Source organism: Schistocerca nitens, chromosome 4, assembly GCF_023898315.1.
Source record: "Schistocerca nitens isolate TAMUIC-IGC-003100 chromosome 4, iqSchNite1.1, whole genome shotgun sequence".
NCBI lineage: Eukaryota > Metazoa > Arthropoda > Insecta > Orthoptera > Acrididae > Schistocerca > Schistocerca nitens.
The window spans coordinates 549,386,164-549,412,726 of NC_064617.1; the positions used below are offsets into that span (position 1 = coordinate 549,386,164).

The following is a 26,563-nucleotide window of genomic DNA, read 5'->3' on the forward strand; positions in this document are numbered from 1 at the left end:
ATTTTATTTCAATTTGACTTTACAGGGGCTAATCAAACAGTACTGAGTACCAAATTCTATTACTCCAAATTCTTCTTCCTATTGTTCACTTATTGATAAGTATATTGTCTGACCCATCTTTAATCCATCTATCTCTTTATAAACATTGTCTTTCTTTTAACTCGGTACTATAACAGTACCTGTGGCAACATGAACTTCGTCAATCTTTGTGTGAGTTTACTTAATTTCTAGAAAAAGTATTAAGTAAGGAACTTGGGAATGTACTAGAAGTCCTTAGGTATCGTATGCTAACTGTTTAAAGTGCACTGTGGGTAAAGAAATGATCCAACTATGAACTATGAGCTTAACTAACATGAACTGCAAAAAGATACAGAGCAAATACAGTATCTAGAATAGTGATATTTAGTTTCAGACATCTGTCTGACCAGATTTTTCAGCATTTCAGTGATATTCTTCCTTAATGAAAATAAATAAAAGCATGTGGCTCTTCTTACTACTTAATATTTGTTCAATACCACCTGTTACCTTTCTTATTCCTATTATTCATATACCTTCAACGACATCTTTTGTTCATGTATGGTATATGTCGCATACACTTGAGCAATATTCTTGGACTGATGCACAGGGGTATCCAGTCTTCTTTGTAGACAGACTGTATTTCTCTGGTGTTCTACCAATGGACTGAACGAGCTCTACCAAATGCTTTACCCATGACTGAACCTATGGAACCGTTCTGCTTCGCATTTCCACAAATTGTAACATAGAGGTATTTGTGTGAGTGGAGTGATTCCAGTTGTGACTAACTAATATTACAGCAACAGCATTTTATGTTCCTACCTTTGTTAAGTGTATAATTACGTATTTCGGAACATTTAAGGCGAGTTGCCCATCCTTGTAGCCTTTTTAAACCTTTCAAGATCTGACAATATTTTTGCAACTTTTTTTGGATAGTACCACATAATCGGCGAAAAATTTAAGGTTCTTAGTACTATTGGTTACTGAGGTTACTTCTACGTCTATCGACGACTCTTCATCCCCGATAACATGCTGAGTCCTCCGTACCAGCAAATTCGCATTCCAATCACAAAATTTCATTAGATTCTTCAGACGATCATAATTACTCTAGTAAGCGTTGATGTGTTACTGAACCAAATCGATTTCGGAACTCCAGAACTACTGCATCTACTTGATTTTCTTGTTCCGCACTTTGCATAACGTGATGAGATAAAAAGGAGAGTAGGGCTTCATATGAGCGATGTTTTCGAGGGCCATGTGCCTCATTTGAGCTCAGAATATGTTTTACGATTCTCCAATAGAGGGATGTTGAAGATACTGGAGAGTAGTTTTGTTGGCCACTTTCACTTATATTCTTATACACAGGCTTCTTTCTAACTGCTGGGAACAGTTTTTCAAAATGGCTCTGAGCACTATGCGACTCAACTTCTGAGGTCATCAGTCGCCTAGACCTTAGAACTAATTAAACCTAACTAACCTAAGGACATCACACACATCCATGCCCGAGGCAGGATTCGAACCTGCGACCGTAGCGGTCACGCGGTTCCAGACGGAAGCGCCTTTAACCGCACGGCCACACCGGCCGGCAACAGTTTTTCGTTCTAGATGTGTATGGTATACTGTGATCAACGTAGGAGTTAACTCAGCAGCAATTTCTTATAGAACATGCTACGGATTCCATAGGGCTGAAGAACCTTGTTCAATTTTAGCGGTTTTAGTCGTTTCTCGACCACACTTACCCTGCTATATCGGTCGTCTTTGCTACAATGGTGCGAGAATTAAATTGGGGTAGTAATCATGGATCATCGTTTGTAACGGAACATTTGAAAACGGTGATCAGTACTTTTGCTTTTACTTTGCTACTCTCAGTTACAATTCCTGACATCCGTGAGTGTATGGACACTTACTCTGACGTCAAAGCCAGCATTTAAATGTAATCAGAATTTCTTTGAGTTTTCTGAGAGTTCTTGCCTGCAGCAGTTGTTGAAGGCTTATCGCACTGCACTTACGACAGCCAAATACCTTGCGTTTAGGGTATCTCTGTCTATAACTGTGTGATTTGTTTCATAGCTAAGTTAAGTCCCATAGTGCTCAGAGCCATTTGAACCATTTTTAAAAGAACCCCTTCTAGTGCCGTCGTTTCAGATTGTTAGGCGTTACACTGTTCCAATAGCAGTTCCCTTACAGACACTGTATACAATGGTGGGTCTGCGGCAGAACGAACTGTTCTGTTAGATACATATCAGTCCAGTGCTTAGTCAGTTACTTTTCTGACCTTCAGCCTAGTTCGTCTACATGCACCTGCCTAGAGCTAAATATTTCGAGCTCCTCTTTGTCTAATTTACTAAATATACTCATACGATGAAATCAGTGTTGTTAAAACTGGTTCAGGGAAACTGATACGAGTTATAATGTGAACGTTATCAAAGAGGTCAGATTTGTTTGTCGCCATTAGATGAAGCATATTTTCGTCATGACTTGCCTTACGGACTGTTTGTTCTCAATCATTTTCAGACAAAGCATTTAATATGTTGTCATAGGATCACTTATAGACAGCTTGTTGGATGACTGAAGTCACCTTCAATGACGACAATATGGATGGAAAATGTTCTACAGAGCTGAAGTTATCTTTCTTAATTTATCGGTTATCCCTGGGGTTGAGCCTGGTTGTCAATAGAATGACTCAATTAGACTACCTTTGCAGTGTCTTTTGTCCAGACATTTTTCCACATGGCTTCAATTTCTATCTAGATGAATTTTGAGTTTCTTGTCTGCTGTGACAAGCACAATATCGCCATCCCCTGCTAGCCCATCCCTTCGATATACACCCAGATAGACCCGATCAATATCAATGACATAAATTTCGGGTTCGTTCCAACATCCTTTCATTCAAGAATGCACCACAGAATAACTGACTGGACACACTTATACTTGCCGCTAACTTTTGAGCTTCATCTCATTGGTTTTTGGCTTATGTGTGTAGGAAGGAGCACCAGATTCTCAAAAAAAACATATGATGATTTGTCCATGGAATTTTAAAAGAAGCCGGCCGGGGTGGCCGAGCGGTTCTAGGCGCTACAGTCTGGAACCACGCGACCGCTACTGTCGCAGGTTCGAATTCTGCCTCGGGCATGGATGTGTGTGATGTCCTTAGGTTAGTTAGGTTTAAGTAGTTCTAAGTTCTAGGGGACTGATGACCTTAGAATTTAAGTCCCATAGTGCTCAGAGCCATTTGAACCATTTTTAAAAGAACCCCTTCTAGTGCCGTCGTTTCAGATTGTTAGGCGTTACACTACGGTAACATTTACATTTTATTAACAGTTATACTTTGTCAATCACGACAAAGCATACAGGAGAAAATGATTTCTGTTCTAACGTATATTAATAGTTCTGTCTTCACAACTGATGAGTGTAGGTTTGGAAAATATCCACGTTGTATACAGTGTATCCCAATGTTCTGGGTTAAAATTGTGGAGTAAATTCCCTTTACTTTACGTCTATGGTCACAAACTTTTTGTTAACAGATTACCGGTTTCGGACTATAGTCACCATCTTCAGATCTGTTTTATAAAAACAATGTCCTAATGTTCTGTAGCCACAGTGGCATCATCAAATGTCAAATGCAAATTAACAAAAAGTTTGTGACCATAGATGTAAAGAAAAGGCAATTTATTCTATATTCGGGCCACTGTTGTATTCGCGACAGTGTCGCAAGATGTGAAAATTATGAAAAATTAGAGTATCCTAAAAGTAATACTTTAAGGTCAACTCGGGGTCAGGGATTTTCTCTGCCTCGTGATGACTGAGTGTTGTGTGCTGTCCTTAGGTTAGCTAGGTTTAAGTAATTCTAAGTTCTAGGGGACTGATGACCATAGATGTTAAGTCCCACAGTGCTCAGAGCCATTTTTAAGGTCAACTAATGGTCGGAAATAACTATTCAGCTTTTTTATTAACATAAACAGCGCCTTAGTAATATTACAGTACACACAGAGCAGATTCCACTAAAGAGCAAAGCCAAGACATCGTACTAGCTTTCTTGTATCCAAATCGACACCAGCACAACCACAATCCCAGACGTCCGGGACTTGATACCGCTTCTCTTTGAGATACATGTCTGGTTGTCGTTAGAGAAGGAAGAAAGATTAAGGATTAACGTCCCATTGATGGTGTGGTCATCAAAGATTGGGCGCAAGATCGGATTGGGAAAGAAATCGGCCCTGAACAATCTCGGCACTTAACTAAAGCGATATAGGGAGTTTTTCCTTTTGTCATCAGTCTTCTGGCTGGTTTGATACGGCCTGTCACGAATTCATTTCCTGTACCAGTGCATCATCTCAGATACATATTACACGCAACATCCTCATTTTTTGTTGTTGGATATATTCCAGAATCTCTCTTCCGCTGCCGTTTTTATCCTCTGCAACTCCCTCAGATAACATGGGACTGAAATCTTGCGTTTCGTAACACATGTCCTAATATGCTGTCCCTTTTTCTTGTCAGTGTTTTACACAGGTTCCTCACCTCTATGCTTTTTGCAGAGAACCTCCTCCTTTTTTAACGGTCCGCCCAATTTCCAACGTCTTTCTACAGTACCACGTCCCAAAAGATTCGCTTCTCTTTTTTATGGGTTTTTCTATGGCCCATAATTAACTATAATACTCGTACGATGCTGTGTTCCAAACGCACAGGACGCGGCGCGGCGCTTAAATACGGATAAATTTCAATTTAAATTTCCCGCTATATCGTAGTTCCGCCGGAGTCGCGATTGGCGTTCTTGAAAGCCTTAGGCATCTAGTAAACAGTCAGAAACTCAAAATGGCCGAGATGTTGCGGACAAGACCGAAGAGCCATCGGTCATCGCGCTGGGCGTTCGCCCACTGAAATATTTCGATTCTTCGGGTTCCCGAGATCGATTGTTTAAGATATTCTGGCCAAGTATAATGTTTCGGATAAGTCTGTGGAATGTTCCGCTAACCCGGCGAGGAAACCTTATTCGAGGAAACGCGTGTCACGAACTGCGGCAGTCATCGAAAAGGCTCAGGCGCTGATTTCAGAGGACCCGGGGAATCGCTGAGGAAATTGGCGTCAGTATTGAATGTCAGCTAGCGAACAATGCGTCGGATGGCAGAGGAGGATCTCGTACGAGCCATTTAGTCCAAAACTGGCATATTCTGGTCAAAGGAAAAATGGTTCAAATGGCTCTGAGCACTACGGGACTTAACATCTGAGGTCATTAATCCCCTAGAACTTAGAACTACTTAAACCTAACTAACCTAAGGACATCACACACATCCATGCCCGAGGCAGGATTCGAACCTGCGAGCGTACCGGTTGCGCGGTTCCAGACTGTTGCGCCTAGAACCGCCCGGCCACTCCGGCCTGCTCTGGTCAAAGGAGCTCTGGCCCCCGAATAACCTGGATTTGAACCCCCTCGACTACTACGTTAGGAGCGTAGTCGAAAGAGTTTCCAATTAAGACTAGGCACTGTAATGTCACATCTCTACGCACCGCAATTGAAGCAGCATTCGCGAATATGGACAGCGCTATTTTAAAGAGTGCGTGCGATCGCTTCAGGACAAGGTTGAAGGCGGTCATTGCGGCTGAAGGGGGTTACTCTTGAAAGATAACATTACTTACATGTAAAAGGATTTTTTTGTAATGAACTTGCTTTTAAAAAAAGTTTCATTTGTCCGCATAAATTTTTTCCTCAAATTATGGCCGACGTTTGATACTACCGGACTTCTCTTGGCCAGGTTTGTCCTCTTTGCCTATGATAGTCTGCATTTTATGCCCTCCTTGCTTCGTCCATTATGAGTTATTTTTCATCCGAAGCAGAGTTCCTTAAATTCTTCTACTACTTGGTCACCAATTTTGGAGTTAGACTTATCACTAATTTCATATTTGCTACTGCTTTCTACTTTCCTCTTTCTTCGGAGCACTCTCAGTGTTCTCCTTAGACTGTTCATTCCAGCCAGCAGGTCCTGCAGTTTCCTCACTTTCGCTAAGGAAGCAATGTCATCAGCAGATAAAAGTCGAGCGCAAAATTGTGGTTTGGGGTGGTCTCGGTGTCCGGTTCCTATTTGAGCTAGGAACATGGAGTGAAACGTTTTGGTTTTCCAGGACCAGAGGCCATTTGTGTAGCCATTCGAACATCATACCCCGTCACTCTAGTAAGTTACGGTACATTAAGCAACGTTTGAACGACAAACTGGAGCTGGCGTCCAGGCAATTAGTGTGAATCCATTAATTCCTCTTTCAAAAGATTTTAATTGAGTCGAGATTAATATTCAGCTGTTGGCACCATTTATATGTGCACCGTTCGGATTTTACGTGCAAAAAGAGTCGCCCTTAAATAACTCCGACTGGAGCGAGACTGATGGTTCAAATTTGGTCCATCGGCGTATCGGGCCGTGTTGTAAGATAACTTTTAACCGTTTGAAAAAAATCTTGCTTAGTTTGGATTATAAGCACAAAAAACGCGTTTTTTTCTGGGAGTTTCTTGAAGCATGCCATTTCTGTGCTTTAAACTTATACGAATCGGTTCAAACTTTGCACTAAGATAGATAAATGGATGTCCGTTGTCGCCGTACGACGCCTAAATATTTTCCTGGGAGGTTTTTGAAGCGCACAACTCCTATGCTTTAACTTTGTACGAATCGGTGCAAACTTTGCACAAAAGCAGATAAATTGATAAAGTCAAAATGAAATGTTTTTGTCCAATAGACTTTATCCGTTCTCGAGATACTATGGTTTGAAGTCGAGCTGAATGTTACACCTAAAATTCTTTCTTACGTGAATTGAAAGCGAGGAAACTTTAAAGTGAATCAAATAAATAAAAATGCGTTTATACGACAACTGAAAATGCGCTTTCAAAAATCTAGTTCCATTCGGATTTTACATGCATAAAACACGTTTTCTGTGAGTTTTTCTTACGCCCACCAATTATATGTTTCAAAATTGTGCGAATCAGTTACAATTTTGTAAGAAGGTAAAAAAATACATGTCATTAATGGTTGTCCCCTTGTGTTTTGAAAGCTTTATCCGTTGCCACATTATAAGCAACGTGGTTCAAAAGACAACAAAGAAACTTGTACTGGATCAGTCGTCGCCCGAGTCAAAAATCTACATCGGTTGCCAAGTTATGGAGGTCTAATTTCAAAGTTATGACAGAGTAAAGTTAGGAACCAGAACAAAAAATACTCCTATCGTAGCATAAAAAAAGGTGAATATGTCTTGGGCAGAGTTAGGGATGCAAAAGAAGGAAACTAGCTTTTCGACTGTCTGACAACATAAAAGACATCGTGACATATTCGCACTTTTTTTACTAGTTAACCCTACTTCCCCGGAAAGTGAGCTCTCTTAGACCAATCCGTATTACATGTATGGTGGGGGGTGTAAGGACAATCAGACACAAATTTATGGCTGATTCAAATGCCTCTGAGCACTATGCGGCTTAACTTCTGAGGTCATCAGTCGCCTAGAACTTCGATCTAATTAAACCTAAATAACCTAAGGACATAACACACATCCATGTCCGAGGCAGGATTCGAACCTGCGACCGTAGCGGTCGCTCGGTTCCAGACTGTAGCGCCTAGAGAATGGGGTGCATGTACAACAGGACGTATCCGAGATTGGGGTGTATCTATAATAGGAATATTTCAGAGTGGGAATGAATGCACCCTAAACTTTAACGACACCTTGTGTCATATTGCACGACATGATTAGTGCCATGTTGGATGACGTGATGGCACGTATCATGTTGTACGACATAACATCATGTTACTTTACTTGGCACGATGCTTTATATTACGTGATATGGATGCTAATACTGACAAGTAAAATATTCCGGATATGTCAGGCTGTTTCGATCCAAATGTCTCTGAAGCAGCCAGATAAGTCGAAAAGCTAGATCCCTTCTTTTGTATTCCTAAGTCTGCCCAGGATATGTTCGCCTTTTTTTGGTGCTAAGATAGCAGCATTTTTCTTTCTGGTTATCATTGTTATCTTTTCAGGCTGAACTTTTATCCACTCCTGAACTTTTTTTTTTAAATTTTCGTTACTGCTTCTTCGATGTAGAGATTGAAGTGTAGAGGCGGACTGTATCACTTCCCTATGCCCTTTCCAATTCGTGCACCGCTCTTGGTTGTTGCACGCATTATATATTACCAAGTCTCCCTATAGCATACTCTCTATTTTCTTGAGAATTTAGAACTTCTTTAAGCACCCGTTTTCGTCTTCGAACGCGCTTCTTTTTTTTTTAAGGGAAATTCGCCGAAAATTAAATCTAGATTGCCTGAGACGGATTTGAACCATCGCCATCCCGCATTCGAGTCCAATGTCTTACCACTGATTCATCCTGCCCGCTGACTACCGTTCCACATGAGCGGAATAGACAAGCCGTCGAGTCCTCCCTCGGGCATGGGTGCGTGCGTTGTTCTTAGCATAAGTTAGTTTAAGTACTGAGTAAGTCTAGGGACCGAGGACCTAAGCAGTTTGGTGCCTTAGGAATTGGTTCAAATGGCTCTGAGCACTATGGGACTTAACATCTATGGTCATCAGCCCCCTAGAACTTAGAACTACTTAAACCTAACTAACCTAAGGACATCACACAACACCCAGTCATCACGAGGCAGAGAAAATCCCTGACCCCGCCGGGAATCGAACCCGGGAACCCGGGCGTGGGAAGCGAGAACGCTACCGCACGACCACGAGCTGCGGACCCTTGGGAATTCACACACATTTGAACATGTTTTTGGAATTGACAACTTCCCCTTTCTGTAGTGATACTGAACGGTTGTATCCCAGGCTGTCTCACATTCGACGTTGTCCCCAGGATTTCTGACAGTATCTCGACCATTCCCTAATAATTTTGACTGATGTATGAGTCATTATTGATATCTGATAAAAATCTTGCATTGTAATAATTCTCTAAAAAACATAAAGATCACAAATTACTGTGGAAGTCAAAGGTAATTTCCACTTGGTTTCTTCTGCAAAACGCAATAGTTCCCCTTTTTAGTACTTTGTTCATACATGCTTCGACACCTGTCTATCAGTAGGTCTTGTTTTATTCCTGAAACTGCATTAATTTTAAAAAATGGGACAGTAACATAACATCTCCCGTTAAGCGTGGAGACACATATTTCGTTTTGTGCGCGAGAACTCGTAGTACCAGGAGACAGCGAAGTAAAAAAATGTGTTAAAATGTATTTACAGCCCACAAAGAAATGTTCCGAGGAAAACGGAAACTGCGACACGCTGTTTCAAAAATAAAACAATACCAACTGAAGATGACGAGTAGGTGTCGAAACACGTTTGAGCAAAGAATAAAAAGAGAAAAACATTTGGCTTTTCGGAACAGTGTCAATATGAGCTTCCAATCCCAGCAAGATGGGTGATTTCTCAGTTTTCGTCCTTTCCTTGAAGATGAAAATAGTGAAGTAATTCTGAGGATTCTGTAGGTCTTTTTCTTTTCATTACGTCGGACTGCATTATAAGGACTGTTTGGAAGCAACAACGGACGGACGTTTTCAAAATAGTGTAAATCTCACACTTGCCTGAACACTTATTACTGGCAATAATATTACTGAATTAATTTATTGCCTTCGATCAGTACCTTTTCATACCCCGTCACTCTAGTAAGTTTTGCTACTGGATAAATAAAAAATATAGAAAAGTTAAGATGGTGTTAACGCTTCGGGTGTCCTACATAATTTCCCCCCCCCCCCCCCCCCTACAAGGTTGAGTACAACGCATAGAAAAATAGTACAACTATGAGAAACTGTGAGCAAAGTCCTTTGGGATGTTGTTCAATTCCCGCGCGACCGCTACGGTCGCAGGTTCGAATCCTGCCTCGGGCATGGATGTGTGTGATATCCTTAGGTTAGTTAGGTTTAAGTAGTTCTAAGTTCTAGGGGACTGATGACCTCAGAAGTTCCATAGTGCCCAGAGCCATTTGACCATTTGTTGTTCAATTGGCGTGTCTCATTGGCTAGAATGTCGATTGTGCCGTCACGTGAATTTCTGTACTTCGTAGTTTTGTGATAGGTCCGTAGTAATAACACTAAGCCTCGTTTTTCGAGAAAAGAATTGCCCGCGTCTTCCATTTCAATCAGTTCGCGGCACGTGTCGTGGCGTTGTTGTTGGTCGGGAGTCAAGGTGCGCAGGGCAAATTCTGTACACACTTCTTTGAAACATTTCGTAGAATGTTTTGAACATTTGATTAAGAAATACGTGAAATGTACTCGCAGTTGAGGATATGGACAACCATCAGCTGTATAATGGAATGACGACAGTGAAAAGTTGTGCCGGACCGGGACTCGAAGCCGGATTTCCCGCCTATCGCGAGCGGTCGCCTTACCATTTGGTTATCCCTGCACCACTCACATCCATACGCAAACTTCCGTATGTGGTCAACTTCGACCCGTTTTTCGGACACGGATGCTATTCCGAAGGAACATTGTGACGTAATCCGGAGTAACACAGGCACTGCAATATGGTGATTAAGAGATGTCACTCCATAACACTGAAACACGATGGCCGCTACTTAACACTGCCCGCTCACAACTGACTGGTCGAATCCACGTCTGGAATTTATAGTTGCTACTTCAATCTGCCCCTGTAGTTACTGCGCGAAGTGGCTTGCACGTCGGGAATGAAATCAGTTTCGGAACCATTTGGATGTACGGACGGACGGTGCCTGTGGGACAACAAACTATTTTTGACTACTTTTGCTGTTTATTGGCTCTGAGCACTATGGGACTTAACAGCTATGGTCATGAGTCTGCTGTTTATTGATAGCACCTACAGTGCAGCAGTAGAACTCAGAGTGAAGTTCAGAGGTGTGCACGAGCTATAAAATCTGCCTCCGTGAAATTTGACCTGTACGTGGCCAGTTTAAACACTGGTGGGGAAAGAAAGTTTCAGCACTAGAATTTGACTGCTCTGATATGGACGTCCACAGGAATTTACCCAAGAGGGGGCAAGATTCTAAAATTGTCATTTTTCTTATAGCTGATCCGGTGAATTTTATATAATCCCTATTCACGTCCACCCTCAGCCACATGAATGCTAGGGTTGTTTTACTGCCACAGTATTTTTTTCCATGCAGCAAATTATGCGTGCGCCGAGCTCGTTGAAATTGCTTCACGCGTTACAGAGAAGTGCCGTGTTGTCACTAGCACTATGCCCTACACCGACCCCCCTTCCCCAACCATTCCGTCAATCTTAGGGGTGAAACGTCATGGCCACTGTCACCAATAAGACTAGCTACACCGAAAACTTGGGATTCGATAATACCAATCGTTACTGAATATTTTTACATTTCACGGCTTTTCATCCTATCCCTGAATATAGTAGAGGTATAAAATAAAACCTCACAATATTCGTATGCAATTAATGAGTCGTGTATACAAAAAAAAAAAAAACAAACAAAAAAACACCTTGTTGAAATCTCCCCGGACGTTCCTCAGACACCCACTCCCACCCATATGAGAGGTAGGTTTTTCTTACCTCCACAGTGCTTGTTTCCAGATAGTAAGTGATATGTGTATCAGTTTTTGTTGCAATCGATCCAGTAGTTCAGGAGGAGATGTGGAACATGAGTACATTAATAGATCGATAATAATTATTATTATTTTTACAAGCACACTATCTGAGCAAAAGTATCTGGAACCCACCAGTAAGCATTACTGTGGGATGTGTCCATCTTTTGCCTTTATAACAGCTTCAAATCTGCCGGGGGACATATTCATTGAGATGTCTCGATATCTGTGGAAGAACGACAGCCTATTCTCCCTCAAGAGCCGTAGCTGGAGAAGGTATTGGTGTTGAACGCCAGGATCCGAAGAGAAGACGACGTTCTAACCATCGTTAGGTCGGGACTCTGCATATGTCAGTCCATTTCAGGAATGTTACTGTCCACATATCTTCGGCTCACAGATGCTGCTTTATGACTGGGTGCATTGTGATGCTGACATTCGTCGTCTCTGAGTTCCTCTACTGTACGCAGTGCTGGAGAACGTGTTCATAACCTTCCGCATTTACCGCTCTCTCAAGCGCAATAAAGGGAACCACACACCCAACCACGAAAAACGTGTCCACACCGTAACATCACCTATTCCGTACTTCAATTTTGGCGCTGCACATGATGGCAGATAAAGTTTCCAGGCATTCGCCAAGCCCGAACCCTACTATCGGATTGCCACAGGGTAGACCGTGATTCATCACTCCAAATGTCCTCACGCGGTAGCTGAGTGGGCAGCGCGACAGACTGTCTATCCTAAGGGCCGGGTTCGATTCCCGGCTGAGTCGGAGATTTCCTCCGCTCACGGACTGGGTGTTGTGTTGTCCTAATCATCATCATTTCATCCCCATCGCCGAAGTGGCGTCAAATCGAAAGACTTGCACCAGGCGGGCGGTCTACCCGACGGGAGGCCATCATCGCACATTATTATTATTATCACTCCAATTCACATGGCCCATTTATTATCCAATTGCGTTGCTCTCTACACCACCTCAGTCACAAAGTAATATTGACTACAGAAATCTGTTTCTTATGAGCAGCTGCTCGACCTCTGCACCCTATTCTTTTTAACTTCCTAGCCGGCCGAAGTGGCCGTGCGGTTAAAGGCGCTGCAGTCTGGAACCGCAAGACCGCTACGGTCGCAGGTTCGAATCCTGCCTCGGGCATGGATGTTTGTGATGTCCTTAGGTTAGTTAGGTTTAACTAGTTCTAAGTTCTAGGGGACTAATGACCTCAGCAGTTGAGTCCCATAGTGCTCAGAGCCATCTGAACCATTTTAACTTCCTAAAAGAAGGTTGTATACCTGGAAGAATCCTGGAGATACTAATAGGTATCAGATAGATTATATAATGGTAAGACAGAGATTTAGGAACCAGGTTTTAAATTGTAAGACATTTCCAGGGGCAGATGTGGATTCTGACCACAATCTATTGGTTATGAACTGCAGATTGAAACTGAAGAGACTGCAAAAAGGTGGGAATTTAAGGAGATGGGACCTGGATAAACTGAAAGAACCAGAGGTTGTAGAGAGTTTCAGGGAGAGCATAAGGGAACAATTGACAGGAATGGGGAAAAGAAATACAGTAGAAGAAGAATGGGTAGCTCTGAGGGATGAAGTAGTGAAGGCAGCAGAGGATCAAGTAGGTAAAAAGACGAGGGCTAATAGAAATCCTTGGGTAACAGAAGAAATATTGAATTTAATTGATGAAAGGAGAAAATATAAAAATGCAATAAATGAAGCAGGCAAAAGGGAATACAAACGTCGCAAAAATGAGATCGACAGAAAGTGCAAAATGGCTAAGCAGGGATGGCTAGAGGACAAATGTAAGGATGTAGAGGCTTGTCTCACTAGGGGTAAGATAGATACTGCCTACAGGAAAATTAAAGAGACCTTTGGAAAGAAGAAAACCACTTGTATGAATATCAAGAGCTCAGATGGCAACACAGTTCTAAGCAAAGAAGGGAAGGCAGAAAGGTGGAAGGAGTATATAGAGGGTTTATACAAGGGCGATGTACTTGAGGACAGTATTATGGAAATGGAAGAGGATGTAGATGAAGATGAAATGGGAGATAAGATACTGCGTGAAGAGTTTGACAGAGCACTGAAAGACCTGAGTCGAAACAAGGCCCCGGGAGTAGACAACATTCCATTAGAACTACTGATGGCCTTGGAAGAGCCAGTCCTGACAAAACTCTACCATCTGGTGAGCAAGATGTATGAGACAGGCGAAATACCCACAGACTTAAAGAAGAATATAATAATTCCAATCCCAAAGAAAGCAGGTCTTGACAGATGTGAAAATTACCGAACTATCAGTTTAATAAGTCACAGCTGCAAAATACTAACGCGAATTCTTTACAGACGAATGGAAAAACTGGTAGAAGCGGACCTCGGGGAAGATCAGTTTGGATTCCGTAGAAATGTTGGAACACGTGAGGCAATACTAACCTTACGACTTATCTTGGAAGAAAGATTAAGAAAAGGCAAACCTACGTTTCTAGCATTTGTAGACTTAGAGAAAGCTTTTGACAACGTTAACTGGAATACTCTCTTTCAAATTCTGAAGGTGGCAGGGGTAAAATACAGGGAGCGAAAGGCTATTTACAATTTGTACAGAAACCAGATGGCAGTTATAAGAGTCGAGGGGCATGAAAGGGAAGCAGTGGTTGGGAAAGGAGTGAGACAGGGTTGTAGCCTCTCCCCGATGTTATTCAATCTGTATATTGAGCAAGCAGTAAAGGAAACAAAAGAAAAATTCGGAGTAGGTATTAAAATTCATGGAGAAGAAGTAAAAACTTTGAGGTTCGCCGATGACATTGTAATTCTGTCAGAGACAGCAAAGGACTTGGAAGAGCAGTTGAACGGAATGGACAGTGTCTTGAAAGGAGGATATAAGATGAACATCAACAAAAGCAAAACGAGGATAATGGAATGTAGTCAAATTAAATCGGGTGATGCTGAGGGGATTAGATTAGGAAATGAGACACTTAAAGTAGTAAAGGAGTTTTGCTATTTAGGGAGTAAAATAACTGATGATGGTCGAAGTAGAGAGGATATAAAATGTAGACTGCCAATGGCAAGGAAATCATTTCTGAAGAAGAGAAATTTGTTAACATCGGGTATAGATTTAAGTGTCAGGAAGTCGTTTCTGAAAGTATTTGTATGGAGTGTAGCCATGTATGGAAGTGAAACATGGACGATAACCAGTTTGGACAAGAAGAGAATAGAAGCTTTCGAAATGTGGTGCTACAGAAGAATGCTGAAGATAAGGTGGGTAGATCACGTAACTAATGAGGAGGTATTGAATAGGATTGGGGAGAAGAGAAGTTTGTGGCACAACTTGACTAGAAGAAGGGATCGGTTGGTAGGACATGTTCTGAGGCATCAAGGGCTCACAAATTTAGCATTGGAGAGCAGCGTGGAGGGTAAAAATCGTAGAGGGAGACCAAGAGATGAATACACTAAGCAGATTCAGAAGGATGTAGGTTGCAGTAGGTACTGAGAGATGAAGAAGCTTGCACAGGATAGAGTAGCATGGAGAGCTGCATCAAACCAGTCTCAGGACTGAAGACCACAACAACAACATGCACTGTCACAGTGATAGCCGGACTGCTGGTAGGACTCACGAGTGATTCTTTCCACTGATTTCCTGCGATTTTATGCAACTACTCTCCACAGTGCTTGAACGTACCTGTTCGCCATAGCTTAGTGTATCAGTCATTTTTCCTTCGAGTTTCCACTTAACAACCACATCACCAGCGGCCGACTTGGGCAGCTTTAGAAATGGGAAAATGTTCCTGGTGGTTTTGTTATTAAGGTGACATCCAATGACAAGTCCACGTCCGAAGTCACTGTGCGCTCCTGGCCAACCAATTCTGCTTTTGCTGCTAGTCTACTAACAATATAATGCTTCCCGCCTCCTTTTATGCTGTCGGATCCGCCTCTCGTGACATTTAGTGATCAATTCGGCAATACATGACGGTGTCCTGATATTACTGATTAAGTAGAGTACTAGAATGAGTTGTTGCTGTGCAGCAGAATAAGAGAGTACGAAGATGGCTATTGCATAGCCGAAACCGGCAATTCTAATAAAAAAACTGTGCGATCGAGAAAATTAAATAAAAATTACATACATATCACTTCACCGCCACAACATTTGTCGGTCTTGGAGGGTGATGTGACCTTCAGTTACCAGATGCACTCCATCTACTCCGCTACACAACAACCAGCGTGCTCTTACATGGGCGTGAAGAACTGACTGGTGACATAATCTCCTATAAATAAGTGCTACCCTTTTTTTTTAAACATCCTGGGGTATGTTGGACAGTCGGGTTGTCAAAGGAACTTGCACTGATGAGCCAAAAAATTATGACCATCTGCTTAAAGTAATATAGCAGCGATACTTTGTGACACCGATCTGGTAAGTCCTTGATAGGTTTCCAAAGGTATGTGGCATCAAATATCTATGCACAGGTCAGGCTATTTGGTTTTTAGCCCCCCCCCCCCCCCAATACTATCTCAGATGTTTTCCATTGGGTTTAGAACAGGTGAATTTGGTCCCGAAGATATCACTGAGTTCATTGTCATGCCCCTAGGACTACTGACGCACAGTTCTAGTCTTTTAACAGAGGCAATTATCCTTGTGGAAGATGCCACCAAAGTCTAGGAAAACAAGCATGAAGGGACGCTGGTGGTCCACTACAACTTTAACTCGGTTCACACCAGTCATGATGCCTTCGTTTAGTACCACAAGTCCCGTGGAAACCCAGGCGAATGTCCCCCATAACCGCGCGGAGTGGCCGCGCGGTTGGAGGAGCCATGTCACTGACGGCGCGGCCCCTCCCGCCGCAGGTTCGAGTCCTCCCTCGGGCATGGGTGCGCATGTTGTCCCTAGCGTAAGTTAGTTTAAGTAGTATGTAAGTCTAGGGACCGATGACCTCTGCAGTTTAGTCCCTTAAGAACTCACACACATTTGAACTTTTTGTTTTTATTTTGTCCCCCATAGCATAATACTGTCCCCACCAGGCTGCATCTGTAGTGTGGTCCTCGTATCGAGCAGTCGTTCGTATGCATGATAGCGGTGAAATATTTGCCCTATGCATTGAGGTGTGTGAGAGCTTGACGTGCTGGGGCTCGACAGTAGAGTGTGCAAACAACCTATCACATTTAAGTACTCAACACAGAAACATTATACAAGCTACTAGTGCCTAGTTCAACATTAAAGCAACAAACTGCTAGTTACAGTAGATGAAATTCTCTGTGATCTCAACACTGTGGTAAATAAAAATGAGAGAAATTATCATTAATTAGTAGTAATTCGAATGAAGTAAATCTGCTACCACATATATTACATGTTCCAAGTAGGAGCAGCAGAATTTAGTTATGCAAAAAGAAATCGGTCATATTCATATTTTTATGAGGGTCGCCTAACCTGAGCTCTTGTAGGAATAAAAAAGAAAACAAAAGGAATTCAATCCTAAGCTTTAAGGTCAGTTTATTTCCTCAAATTAGTATCACAACTGGGTAGTGTGCAATTAAAAAAAAATGGCTCTGAGCACTATGGGACTCAACTGCTGTGGTCATTAGTCCCCTAGAACTTAGAACTACTTAAACCTAACTAACCTAATGACACCACACACATCCATGCCCGAGGCAGGATTCGAACCTGCGACCGTAGCAGTCACACGGTTCCTGACTGCGCGCCTAGAACCGCGAGACCACCGCGGCCGGCTAGTGTGCAATTGTCTTTCTGCACAAGAAGTGAATATGTATTCACGCATTTGTATCTCAAATGATTGTTTATTTTAAGCACAAAGAAACTAATGTGCTTTCAAAAATAAATTGAGTTTGACAATGCTAAGTCCACAACGGGTGCATATTAATGTGCGCAAAATCAGAATAAATGACTGTTTGAGTCAAGCTCATGCAGCTACAGAATGTACTGTTAATAGCTCGTTGATACCTCAAATGATATGGGAAACTGAGGTGTTGAAATCAAAAGGGAGACATGTCACTCAAATGTAGTTTTGAGATATATTGAACAAACCATATATCTTGAATAGTATTATTCCCAAACCTTATAGTTAATTCTACATACTCACCAGGGAGAATAAAATCGTACACCAAAATCTGTTATCATAGAACAAAGGCAAATAAAGAAAATGGTTACAGAAAATGACTGAGATATCCCCCTTCTGATTTAAGCAACACTAATTTTATCACAAATATCATCTAACTACGAAAAATAGTATATATTCAAGCAAAATATTATTTTCAATAATTTCAACATGTATATGAACATTCCTTTTATTTGTACATACATTCATAACTAAACAACGCATTATAATGGAAATCAATATCGTTTTTAGTGCCTTGACTTGTAACATGAGATAGTTAATTCCAATTTTTTTATGTATTAAATAGCCCTATTTATTTTGACAGACACATATGTTCATAAACTTGTCACTGTTGATCACTATCCTAAACTTCACTTTCGGATTCGCCGTCTTCCTCTCCAGCAGTCACTTTATTAGTGGCACATTTATTTAGAATATGATCAAATATTCACGAAACTACTAAGGGATAGAGTAAATCATGCGTGAAACATCCTGTAGTTTCTCAGGTTTCAGGGGTGTGATGTCAGTGTATGATCTCGACAAATTATGAAGATGAGGAACTATCCCAGTCTTAACCAGAGGAAATCAATTTTTTCACCAGTCCACTGCTACTGGACATAACAGAGACATATTTTGAGTGAACAGTGTGCTGAAATATTTTATATTATGAAACAGCCCATTTTTTTCCTTTCAGAGTTACACATTTCTTATAAAAAGAATTTAGACGTTACTAAAGGTCAAGAAATGCGTCTTCTGTGGACAGTTCAACATGTGTTTCCTAGCTTTCTGTAGTACTGTGAACTATCGGTGGGGAGGTTACACTGTGTCATGTTTCGTTTTTAGTAATTCCAAACTTGTAAATCCCAATCACAAGCACGTATGTATATATGTATTAAACCGGGGACCTAGAGACTTCGACCTGCCATAGCCCTCAGTGGTTCACAACTCCACAACAGGCCACAGCAGTCCACCCACCCCACCGCCGCCCCACACCGAATCCAAAGTTATTGTGCAGTTCAGCCCCCAGTGGAACACAGGGGAAGCCTGCCAAAACTTGTCCATTATAGCTTATCCGTAAGTCCATTAGCTGACAACAACAGAACGGCAAGATTCCGACCTCGGCATGCAGTAATGAATGAGGCATGGACGTACGACATGCCTGATCGTGATTCGGCCGTCCTTCAAGCACTGTCTATACAGGGTAAGTCACCTAACGTTACCGCTGGATATATTTCGTAAACCACATCAAATACTGACGAACCGATTCCACAGACCGAACGTGAGGAGAGGGGCTAGTGTAATTGTTTAATACAAACCATACAAAAATGCACGGAAGTTTGTTTTTTAACACAAACCTACGTTTTTTTTAAATGGAACCACGTTAGTTTTGTTAGCACATCTGAACATATAAACAAATATGTAATCAGTGCCGTTTGTTGCATTGTAAAATGTTAAATACATCCGGAGATATTATAACCTAAAGTTGACGCTTGAAACATTGTCCTCAGTTCATTGCAGGGGCCCAAACAGCTGCAACATACATCGCGTTTCTACAGAATGATCTGACAACATTGCTCTAAAATGTCCCACTGGAAACGCGTCGACGTATGTGGTATCAGCATGATGGTGCACCTGCACATTCCGCAATTAACACTAGGCTGACCCTTGACAGGATGTTCGACGGGCGTTTCATAGGACGTGGAGGACGCATAAATTGGCCAGCCCGTTCTCCTAATCTTACACCTCTGGACTTCTTTCTGTGGGGTACGTTAAAGGAGAATGTGTACCGTGATGTGCCTACAACCCCGGAGGATATGAAACAACGTATTGTGGCAGCCTGCGGCGACATTACACCAGATGTACTGTGGCGTGTACGGCATTCATTACGCCAGAGATTGCAATTGTGTGCAGCAAATGATGGCCACCACATTGAACATCTATTGGCCTGACATGTCGGGACACACTCTATTCCACTCCGTAATTGAAAACGGAAACCACGTGTGTACATGTACCTCACCCCTCATGGTTATGTACATGTGTGTCAGTGAAAAAGACCAATAAAAAGGTATTAGCATGTGGACGTAATGTGCTGTTCCAGTCTCTTCTGTACCTAAGGACCATCACCGTTCCCTTTGGATCCCTACGTAATTCGATGCTCTCCGATACACACGATCGAACAGCGGAGGAGTGGTACTCAAGCGTAAACTTTAGGTTACAATATCTCCGGATGTATTTAACATTTTGCAATGCAACAAATGGCACTGATTATGTATTTGTTTATATATTCAGATGTGCTAACAAAACTAACGGGGTTCCATTTAATAAAACATAGGTTTGTGTTAAAAAACATACTTTCGTGCATTTTTTTATGGTTTGTATTAACCAATTACACTAGCCCCTCTCCTCACGTTCGGTCTGTGGAATCGATTCGTCAGTATTTGATGTGGTTTACGAAATATATCCATCGGTAATGTTAGGTGACTCACCCTGTATATGTCCACGACAGTAAAACACAAATAACTGATCAGCTTCGCTGTTTCCGAGATGATCTTTCCCAGTCCCGAAACTATGACAATATGCCCTTTGTCAAAGTCGTTTAAGTCAGTAGATATCCTTATTTTCTGACTGTATCGTCGCTAGAATGATTGCTCATTCGTCTTTGCTGCGCTTATACAGTATCACTCAAAAGTATTTTGCAGATATAATACATTCGGAAAACAAATTATTTAGGAGAAAATTTAAGTGAAAGAACTTAATTACAAAATCTTTAAAATGTGTACTTTATTTTCTTACACATATTACATAATTCTAATTTTTGCATCAACGATAAAACGCGAATGAAAGAAATTACATAGACTCAAACGTAATTTATTAAAAGTAAACAGAGTAAAAAACAATAATGAAGTGTTCACCCATGGTGTTCTTGGCTTAATACTTGGTTGCATAGCCCTTTGCATGTATTAATGCGGAGCACCTTGATGGCATAGAATCCACAAGTCTAGCCTAGGAATCTTCTTCCATTGACACGGGAAATTAGGGCCCGTACGGAGGCACACAGATAGTCGTTTTTCCCTCGCTCAGTTTTTTCGAGTGGAACAGGAAAGGAAATGACCAGTAGTGGTACAGGGTACGCTCCTCCAAGCACCGTACGATGGCTTGCGAAATCTCTATTTAGATGTAGATGGACCTCAAGTACCGAATACTTCCGGACCATATTGTAACGCGTCACGCGACTACAACACTGGCTGTGGGCAGTGGTCATAATGTTTTGGCTCATCAGTGTAAATCCAAATGAAACTCATCGTCTAATGCCAGAGACCCGCCATTAAGACTGATGGGCGATATCACGAGAATCAGGGAGGAAATGCAAAGCCACGCAGTAAAGATAAAAGTCGTCTCGACGAGAGTATTGCATGGGTGCTCAGCCTAGAGAATTCTATAAAAAGTAATTGGGATTCTTAAGGGCCAAGCCAATGGCACTGCAAGGCGTACTGGTGGAGCGAAACACTTTAAAATACAGGATGTTTCAAAAAGAATGAGCTGATTTTGAATCATATGAATTACGAAATATGGGACGTGCCGGCAAGGAAATGTGTCTTGTTTGAATGGGCGTGGCCTCGAGTTTCAGAAAATCTCCTTTAGATGTCAGTCAATGCGTTTCCTCAGTTTGAAGTCAGTCAAGAGTAAGATAGCTTTCACTCAATGGAAGGACGGAAGGCGTTTTGTGTGCTGCAGTTCACAAAGAGTGAGTTGATGATTTCGGTACAGCGTGCTTTTCGTATGCATTTGGGCCTCCAGAACCCTCATGAAACTATTGAGCACGAAAGAGACTCACCTAAAGTGAACGTTTTTTGTGCCATTTCTCTTGAAAAATTGTAGGGTCCCTCCTTTTTTGGGGGAAACACCGTGACTGGAATGAGCTATCTTCAAATTCTCCAGAACTGGCTTTTTCTACAACTTCAGGAGGATTCCGATGACTTCATTTTCCAACAGGATGGGGCTCCACCACACTGGCACAACAACATACGTCAGTTTATCAGTGACACTCTGCCTCAACGCTGGATAGGATGCGTGGAACCTGAGACGCTGCTCTGCGTTCTTTTCTCCCAAGATCGCCAAACGTGACTCCATGCGATTGTTTCTTGTGGGGATATGTAAAGGAAAGTGTGTTCATCTTCTCTTTAGCTCGTGATATAGAAGAAGCGATGAACAGAATAACAGGGGCCATAACTTCTGTAAAAGGAGATATATTGTATAAATTTTATGACGACTTAGCTATCGTCTAGATGTTTTTCGTGGTGCTGCTAGTGGACACTTAGAGCATTTATAATAACATAGCTAAAACTTTAAGATTTTAAGAGTATTTTGCATCGTACCCCATGTTTGTAGTATGTTTTTTTTTTCAATAAGTACGGAGTTTTGAAATAAGGTCATTCTTTTTGAAACATCGTGTCTAGTGTTGCCACGCGTACCGGCCATCGAGGTGGCACGTTATCGTCGATGCTGGTGTACAGACTCCAGTGCGAATAAACCGCTCCAGCCCTGCGAGGTGTTGAGAGAGTCAGCAGCAGGTGCCAGCCATCCCCTCCCCGTGTTAATATTCGGGCTTCCTCGCGCGCTCTCCGCGGCCGAATCTCTTTCGCAAACACGCCGGTGGGGATAATGCGCGCCCGAGGCGGCTGCCCCTCGTTTCCATCAGCTCCTCCACCTTGCACCGCCCGTACTAATCGAATTAGCTGCAGCGCCAAAGTGTTCGCAGCGCTCGCCTCTTTGTAGTCGATCGCGCGGATTGTGTGGAATGCTAAAAGCTCGCCCTTTGCAATGAACGTGGCCGTCTCCACTGGGCAGCTTTTGGTTTCATGTTATCTCGCTCGAAAGTGATGCGTAACTGCGCCTGACCTTCATTTCCGTGAGTGCAAATGCTAATAAAAGTGGCTTTCTGAAGTACTCTGATGTGCAAAAATTAAGGGCGAAACTGACTTTCGCACGGTATGTCGCTGCCAAGTGACGTAGCTCTATGGAACTTGGGCTATACATAGAAAGAACTTCTATACTATAGTACAGAAGGCAACAGAAAGACATACGCAGTTGGACGAAAACAAATAACACTTTTATTCAAAGACAATAATTACATTCACTTTATCGCGATTCATAATGGTCCTTTGGACGTTACAAATGGCGGGACATGATTCTTAACAGGGTGTGTGATCACCACAGACGGCAGTACTTGCTCTGAAACGTCCTCCCATGCTGGCCACAAGGTTGGTGAGGAGCTCTCGTGATAGGGCGTTCCATTCCTCATCGGTGCAGTTGACAACTGCTGGACGGTCTTCGGTGCATGTGGAAGCACTGCAGTTTGTCTCTGTAGCACATCCCACACGCCATCGATAGGGAACTGGGAACGGTTATCCATTCGCCGAATATCTTCGCGTTCCAAGAGTTCCTCCACTTGCGCTGTTCGATGCAGTCACACATTGTCATTCACAAAAATGGAATCAAGGCTGAATGCTCCCCCTGAAAAATGGTTCAAATGGCTCTAAGCACTATGGGACTTAACATCTGAGGTCATCAGTACCCTAGACTTAGAACTACTTAAATCTAACTAACCTACGGACATCACACACATCCATGCCCGAGGCAGGATTCGAACCTGCGACCGTAGCAGCAGCGCAGTTCAGGACTGAAGCGCCTAGAACCGCTCTGTCACAGCGGCTGGCCGCTCCTCTGAAAAATCGCTCCTGGGGAAGGAGTACAGTGTCACAATAGCGCTGACTGCTGAGTGTACCGTGTTCAAAGATGTAGAGATCAGTTCGTTCATGCAGCAGTGTGCCTCCCCACAGCACAACAACAGGACCACCCAAACGATCATGTTCGACAATGTTCCTGGATACTTCACGTGTTCCCACTTCTCGCCATATGAGGGTACGTCCAGAATCACTACTCAAACTGAATCTGGCCTCATCCGAATCGAGCACGTGACCCCAAGCCTCTTTGATCCAGTTCCTACACTTTTGGTTCCAATGTAAACGATGCCACGGATGGGCATGCGTTAATGGCACACAACACACTCGTCATCGGGCAAAGAGACCCCCACCCATGCAGTGGTCGTGGCACTGTGGAGCATGAGACTGGGACCCTTACAATCTGTTAAATGTGGTTGGAATTGCATTCTCTGTCTGATGCGGATCCGTTCTTACCTGTTGCACAATGTAGTGGTCACCCGTTCTTGTTGCTGGCCGCAGTCGACCACCTCCTCTCCTTCGGGCAGCAGTGTCTGTGGTTTGGAATGCTTCCTCTGCATATGAACACTGCTGCGGGCAATACCAAACTCCTGGGCTAATCTCGTCACACTTCGTCCTTCTTCCAGTTTCTAAATGAATCTTTCCCGTGTGAAGTGATCCAGATATCTCTAGGCCATGTTGTAATGAAGAACACCATCACAGTGCACTGCAAGTGCTCGCTGATTGACATACAACGCACGCACACACGCACACACACACACACACACACACACGCACACACACACACACATACACACTGTCTTTTCCCGTTCCTTCAACTGCCTCGCGTTGAGGGGTCAGGCCCATTTGGAGCTGTAGTCACGTTGAACTTAGGCCATGTGACGTCCAGGTTTCTGTGCATGACTGAGAGATATCTGGCAAAATGCTGTCGCACTTTTATTTATTCCCACCGAGTTGTTAATGTATTATGTTACTTTGTCTCGTCCTAAAGTTTTGCAGAGCAGCGTACTTGTAACAGTGGAACTGCCTAATTTTTGTTCTATTACCAAATAGTTATTTTCTATAGCTACTGGTAGAGGATAGGTACGATTCTACGATGCAAAGATATCCCTTAAAGATAATGCGGTGGTAAGCGTGTTGCGGCCGTCGGCACCGAGAACAGCTGGCTCGGGAGTCCGGCGCCCTGCGGCTTTCCTCGCCTACTCGCCAAAGAACGCCCCCGCGTCGGCTCCACGCCTTTGAAGGGGCGACACGTTCAACGCCTCACAAAGCCCTTCATCGTGTTTCGTTGTTACAGGAATTTTTTTTTCCTAACCGCTGCTCAGTTTTTCCAATAACCGTTCCCCCTCTCAAAATAAAACCCTTGTTTGTTGTTCTTTTCCACGTCACGCTCTTCCGTCACTTCCTGCAGTTATTTTAAGAGATAAAAAGTCTTGCTTAAAAAAAAAAAGAAAAAAACGTTGATATTCTCCATTCCAGGCTTTCATCGTTGATCTGCTGCGGAAACCATGTCAATACGGTATATTATGACTAGTTAGGATCAGCTACGCGACTAATTTTTAGTGGTTATTGAGCTATATCCACAATCCATACTTAACTGACTGTTTCTTTTGAAATTGTATAGAGAGAGTCAGTTAAGAACCTAAGTGTACATTATTTTTATGTATAGCAACGTGCTGACCATTTACAGATCACCATGTAGCACAGTGACTTAAATATAATAAATGAGCGTATTAAAAAGTGAAATACACAGTGTTGATGTTCCACAATAATATTTTAGAGTTCACTGTCAAACATCTTTCGGCTTTTTAGGTCATCTTCAGACAACTTAAGGCTAAACAGATAGTCCCCACAACATCTGCGAGAGTTTATAGCTGTACACAGATTGTTTCCCAATGATACGTAACCTTTTACGACCATCTATATGAAAAATACAAACATATTGAAAAACACAAGGAAGTTATGAAGAAATTAACCATTCTTTGTGTCGTTTCAAGAGCTGGAAACAAGTCTGTGGCAGTTTCTATAGGCCATAGTCATGCTAATGCGTCTTGGAATTGTGTGTTATACAATATCTTTGAACGAACTAATGTAGGAACATTGACTGTAGTTGTAGCTAAGCCTGGACTCATGTGTTTTATCGTTCATTCGGTTTATGCTTTCTAGGTGTCAAGTAGTATTGCTTGCAAGTTCTTTTTAACTGCTAAAATTCACCATCATCATCTTCCTTTCAAGGATTAGGCTATTGTCAGTTCGAAACTCACTGATTAAGTCATTTCCACCTTCTCCCTGGTCTTCCAAGATCGCTTTCCCAGTCCGCTTGTATTTTAAAATCTCATGGGAAACTCTGTGATCAGGCATTCTCATGGAGTGTTTTCTCCAGTCTTCATGATACTTTTGAATTTTTTCATTTACGTTGAAAATATTTAACTCTGTTCTAATATCTTCGTCTCTAATCGTGTCTCTTCTTGTGGAGCCCTCCGTCCTCCTTACGAACCTCATCTCTGCCGTTTGAATTTCATTTTATTTTATTTATTTGTTTTGTCATAGGATAGCACAGGAATCGGCATCTATGTATAGAATGTCATGATGATCTCTTTGTTTTGCTAATGGTACCACAGGCAGCTTGGAATTCATGTATATTATTTTCAATATGAGAGTCAAAATCAAAACTTATATCACAGCACAAATAAAAGGTTTGAGAGATTCGCGCGAAAACGGAAATATCTAAAACAATTTTTAATCTCACTGGATATTTTCCTAGGAATAACGTTATTTTCGCTTTAATACCAGAATCTTTTAAGTTGTATTTTCTGTGCATTGCGTTCAGCTGGTATACTGATCTTCGGAAGCCATCTTCATTCCTCTGGTTAATAACAATATCATCCGCAAACAGAAGCACATTAGGTATTCCTCTGTCATCTTAATTCCCTTGTATGCTTTACATTTCCATTTTCGTGCAGAAGGTTGTGGGTTCCAATCTTCTCAAGTGCTTTGAAATTGCTGGAAATGATACTTCGGATTACGTAAGTTAACACGTATGTAAACGATGTGTAGTAGAACATGGAGAGCTAAGAAGCGAATCAGATCTCAAATTAATTCAAGAAGTATCCATTAGATGGAATTCAGCAGTTAAAAGTTTTTTGGAACTACGTCCAGATATTAA

General features: G+C 42.2%; 1 protein-coding gene across 1 annotated transcript in view; it reads left to right on the top strand.

Moving 5' to 3' along the window:
• LOC126253275 (pro-corazonin-like) overlaps positions 1-26,563 on the top strand; it is a 47,291-nt gene that overhangs the window by 676 nt on the left and 20,052 nt on the right. The gene's annotated exons all lie outside the window — the stretch shown is intronic.